Here is a 5,566-nt window from a genome sequence, read left to right as displayed (position 1 = left end):
GGTGTTGGCTTTCTTCACTGCTGTTCCCAGCAGGTGCTGGGCACCCACTTGGTGCATAATGAGCAGTTACTGGTTGACGGAAACCCATCCAGACGTCTCATGGTGTGGTAGGCAGAATGACGCCCCCTGGCCAAGGGCAGTAAGGCTGCAGGTGGAGTTAAGGTTGCTGATCAGCTGACCTTAAAATAGGGGGATGAGCCTGGGTTACCTGAGTGGCCCCGAGGAATCACAAGATCTTTGGGTGGGAGAGGGAGGCGGGGAGAGGGCAGAGAGGTGAGGCAAGGACTCTGCCCAGGTCCCTGGCTTTGAGGACGGAGACGGGGCCACAAGTGCAGGGTTGCAGGCGCCTCTCGGAGCTGGAAAAGGCCAGGCACAGATTCCACCCTGGAGCGTCCAGGAGGAAGGCTGCTCGCTGACACCTGGAGCTGAGCCCAGCGAGCCGCACTGCAGGCCTGACCTCCAGATCTGCCTGTTGGAAAGTCAGAGGAGACTGAGTGGAAATGTCTGGTCCTTAATAAGCAGTTTCGTCTCCCAGCTCCCTCCCCTCCAGGATTCCAGACACACGGAGTCATTTCCCCCGAAATGCTCTTCATTCCAGCCTCCCAGTGAGGCGCCTCACATGGGCCTGGGATCTCTGGCATCTGAAAGGAAGTCCAGCCAGTGGGGTGGCTGGGGGTGGAGGAGCCACGTCAACCTCCTTCCGGAAGCTAGAGGTGAAAGGTCACCTCTAATTCCGGGGAATGCCATTTATGGAGCACCAGCTGGGTTAGCCCCTGGCAGTTCTAGGAGGTAATTCCGCCACCACGTCCCTCCGTCCATCCGTCCCTCCGTGTGCTGCATGCCTGGGGGTGAAGGCGGGGGGCTGCACGGGGGCTGGGACGGTGCCATGTCCACTTCTTGGACCTTCCCCGAGGGGCCTCTGGCCCCTGGCTGCTCTCCCGTGCCAGGCGGCTGCAGAGAACCTGGGGGGGGGGCACCTGTGAGTCAATCCTGGCACCGTGGCAGTGGGGTCGTGGGCAGATCTCATGCCCTCTGAGCCTCAGTTTCCTCACGAGCAAGAGGGGCCCAGAACCTTCCTTACAGCTCAGAGGGAAGGACTCCTCCAGGTTCATGCTGGGAGAATGCTGAGCTGAGTCAAACCAGCTTTGCTGACTCTGAGGCCATGTTCTCAACCTCAGCTCCTGGCTGGGCTGCCCCATCTCACCGGTCTGATCGGGCTGGAATGGAGGGGAAGGGTGAGAGGACCAGCAGCCCTGAGCCCGGCCCCGCCGCCCAGGTGTGGACCTTGCTCCCTGGCCTCCGGGGTGGACGAGGAAGCTGGGGCAGACCAGCGAGGCCCAGTCACCGTGGCCGGAGAGGCCAGCCAGGGCTGGATGGAAGGGCCGGCAGAAGGGGGGGTGACGCAGTAGGACAGGGAGGAACCGAGAACGAGGAAACTGAGGCGAGTGAGAGCCAGAGGCCCGGCCCAGTCCCCCGGGGGAGCAAGATAGACCCAGGCCTCCTGCTCTTGGCTCTCGGCCAGGTAGTGGCCGCAAAGGGACGGCCACTTTTGACCACTTGCTGTCCCCACCGGCTCAGCCCCTGTGGCCCAGGAGGCACTTATGTCCCCACAGCAGTTTGGAGGCTGAGGAGAGAGGCCGGCCGAGGAGCCCCACCCCTCACTTTCCAGAGGACACTGACCGGGCGGGGACTGGCCCATCCAGGGTCGGTCGGGGTCAGGTTGCTGTAGCGCAGTGGTTCTCAACCTGGGCTGCACATGAGAATCACCTGGGAATCTTTTTAAAATCCTGATTTCTGGGCCTCATCCTCCGGAAATTCTGTGTCTTTGTTATTGGGGTGAGGCCACAACATGAGTAACAAAGAAAGAATTTCCGGAGGATGAGGCCCAGAAATCAGGATTTTAAAAAGATTCCCAGGTGATTCTAATGTGCAGCCAAGGTTGAGAACCACAGCTGTAGCGGTTTCTCTTGCCAGGTGCCGTTTGTGTTCGGAGCCTATGGCTGCCGTTACAAATCACCACAAACGTGGTTCTTAAAACAACACACATGCGCTCTCTGACGGTGCTAGCGGCCAGGCGTCCACCAGCAGTTTTCCTGGCGGAAAGCAGGGTGTCCGTCCGCAGGTGGTTCCTGCCGGAGCCTCCGTTCTCTCCGAGGAGAAGCCGATGCCTCGCCTCTCCCGGCTTCTGGAGGGGCCTGCACGCTGGGCTTCTGCCCTCCTCCTCCCAGGACCCCAGCCTCTTGCCTCTGCAGTCAAGTCTCCCTCTTCTAAGGACACCTGTGGTTACATTTGAGGAACAGGCAATTCAGGAAGCTCGCTCCATCTCAAAGTCGTGAATTTAATTCCATCTAAAATTCCCTTTTGCCACATGAGGTAACTTTCAAGGTTCCAGGGTTAGGACCTGGATATATCTGGGGGCATTATTCAGGCCACTACAACACCTGCTCCCCGCTAGACACTGCCGCCCAACAAAATCCTTCCTGCTCGGCCGGTTACATTAACCAGGGAACAGTCATCCAATGGAACACTGTGTGATGGAATTCTACCCCATCATCAACAATGATGAGGGAGAACAGTGTCTAATCTGAAACAGGTTAACGCTTGAGGAGCTCCTGTGTGATCTGAATTTTTATTTAAAATAAAGAAAAACTGCCTGGCTGGAGTGCTCAGTGGTTAAGCATCAATCCAAGAACCAGGAGGTCATGGTTCAATTCCCAGGCAGGGCACATGCCCAGACTGTGGGCTGGAGATGTGCAGGAGGCAGCCCATCGATGATTCTCTCTTATCATTGATGTTTCTCTCTCTCCCTCTCCCTCTCCCTTCCTCTCTGAAATCAATAAAAATATATTTGTTAAATATATTTTATTGATTTTTTACAGAGAGGAAGGGAGAGGAATAGAGAGTTAGAAACATCGATGAGAGAGAAACATAGATCAGCTGCCTCCTGCACACTCCCTACTGGGGATGTGCCCGAAACCAAGGTACATGCCCTTGACTGGAATCAAACCCGGGACCTTTCAGTCCGCAGGCCGACGCTCTATCCACTGAGCCAAACCGGTTAGGGCAATAAAAATATATTTTAAAAAATAAAATAAAATCAAAGAAGCTCTGACTGGAGCCCTCCTGACGCCCAGGAAGGAGAGCTCTCGCTGCTCTCAGGACTCGCTCCCATTTTTGCTCCCTGAAGCTCTTGACCGTGAGCTCTGGGAACCTGGCTGGGAACAGAGCAGGGAGTGTGTTCTGAGAACAGACAGCAGACCCCCTGGCTGCATAAAAACGCCCCTCACATGTTGACTCCTGGGAGCATTGACTCTGATGGTGCCAACCCCATGGAGGTTAGCTGACCTCCAAGGGCTTGTTGGAGGATGAGCAAGGATGGGGCTTGCCCAAGGTCACAGGGAGCAGTGGCAGGGTTCCCACCTCAGGCCTTCTGCTACCATCAAGGCCATAGGGAACTTGAACATGACCGAGATGGGGCAGGGTTTACTGGCTTGAGCCCTTTATCCCTGGGAGGTGTGGCTTTTTCTACTTGCCCATCTTCAGACCCTTGAGTGCTAAACCCATTTTACAGAAGGGCAAATGGAGCCCCTGGATAATGAAGATTGCCCAGAGAAGGTGCAATGCGAGAGTTGGCCTCAAGGTGGCAGCACCGGACCTCGTTTCCATCTCCTACAGGGCTTCGCAGCCTCGACCGCCCTCTAGTGGTAATGGGAAACCATGCCCAGGGGGCCGCCTAGGAACCCAGGGAAATTGAGGCAGAGTTGTGGCGGGTGGAGGGCAGGATACTGTACTTGGTGAAAGCAGCTCGGCTCAGTTGGGGCCCCAGGGTGGCCTTGGGTTGGCTAGCCAGTCTCCAGCCCAGGCACAGAAACGGGGTCTAGCTGGCACAGTCCTGGGACTTTTCATCAAGGTGACCATTCAGTGAGTGTGAGGATGACCAGGCGTGTTCCCTGTGCCTGCAGCAGCCCCGGGGAAAGAGCTCTAGTCAGGAGTCAGGCCCCTGCCCAGCATGGCTTAGCCACCAGCCATAACCTCCTCTGTGAAACGGGGAGACGGAGGAGCACCTGTGATATATGGAAACGGGAGAGGGGAGAAGACGGTGGCAGGGACCCCGCCTGCCCCCCGAGCCTCCTTAGTGGGTCTGGGCCTCAAGGGGAAGCCAAGGCTGGGAGCCATCGCTGGGCTGAGCAGGAGCAGAAAGGGCTGGGAGCACAGGGTGGGCTATGGCGGTGAGACCCCGGCCTCGATGTCATGGACAGGAGGTGGACACCTTGTCCCACGCCAGGCACATCAGATGCTCCCTTCGGGGCTGAGACAAAGGAGGGGTGAGTCTGCCTCCTTGAGCAGCCGGAAGGTACCAAGCCACCCGGGCGAGGTTTGCAGAGGCAGGAAGAGGCTGGCTGGAAGGGAAGGGGGAGTGGGCTGGGGGCTGCCGGCCACCCTGGGCCCCGGGAGCCAAGGCCCCTTGGGATTTAAGGTCTGGCCAATGACGCAGGGACAGCATTCCGGACACAGTGGTGGCTTGGGGCCCGAGACACCTATCGGCCCTCGGAGGCAGCTTCTGTGGCTCCTCATGCCACTGACTGCTGTGGCCTCCGGCCTGGGCTTCTCTCCCTCCTCCCACAGCCCTGCACGCTCAACACTCCCAGGGGGACAGGGAGGGGAGCCACCCCAATACGCCCCGACGTCGGCCTGGCTGGTGGGCTGTGGTCGGACGTGCAATGCAGCCCTCAGCAGCCAGGAAGGAGCCAGCGTGGCAAAGACAGAGGCCCACCACGGGAACCAGGACAGGCAGGCGGCAGCCATGCCCCGTGGGAGAAACTGAGGCCACCGCGTTCAAATGTCAAGCAGTTATAGGGAGCACGCATTATATTTTTTAAAGAATAAAATTTCAAGACTCTCCAGGGTGGGCCTGGGAGGGTTGCCCAATCACCCCCCACCCCAACAAAGGGCCCAGGGGGTGAAACTGGGTACACCAGCCACCCTTCTGACCTCGGGGGGGCTGTCATGGCCGCCACCGGGCCACTCATCAGCCAGAACGAAGACCCCGGCCCAGGGCACCCTGCTCAGAAGGGGGTTCCACCCACAGCCCCCCCCCACTCCGAGCTGGCTTCTCCCTATAGACTCCGTCCCAGCGTCCATCCCTGTGAAGTCCCAGGCCTGGGAGCAAAGCCCGGAGTGGCCACTGCTGCCAGGGGCCCTGGGAGTCTGGTCTGTAGAGCAGGACTGGAGGCCCTCCGGCCCCTCCTGAGCCCGGTACCCTTCTGTGCACTTGACCCACATCTTGTCATAGAACCCTCCCCACTCCCCCCTGAGGTGGGACGACCATTATGCCCATTTAACAGATGAGGAAACTGAGGCTCAGAGAGGGGCACCACCACCCAGAGTCCCAGTCAGTCTCTCAGACACCACACGCTGGGCCATCTCTGAGCCGCCCTCTGGTGTCCCAGGGATCGTGTGACATGAAGCCACTGAGCCTTTCACCCCAGGCCTGGCACTTAGAAACACTGGACAAACAGGGCTGGGCGTGGCCGCACGGCAGAATCTTTTTCTTTATTTCAAACAA

Source organism: Myotis brandtii, unplaced genomic scaffold (assembly GCF_000412655.1).
Source record: "Myotis brandtii unplaced genomic scaffold, ASM41265v1 scaffold68, whole genome shotgun sequence".
NCBI lineage: Eukaryota > Metazoa > Chordata > Mammalia > Chiroptera > Vespertilionidae > Myotis > Myotis brandtii.
Note: the sequence above shows the minus strand (reverse complement) of the source record.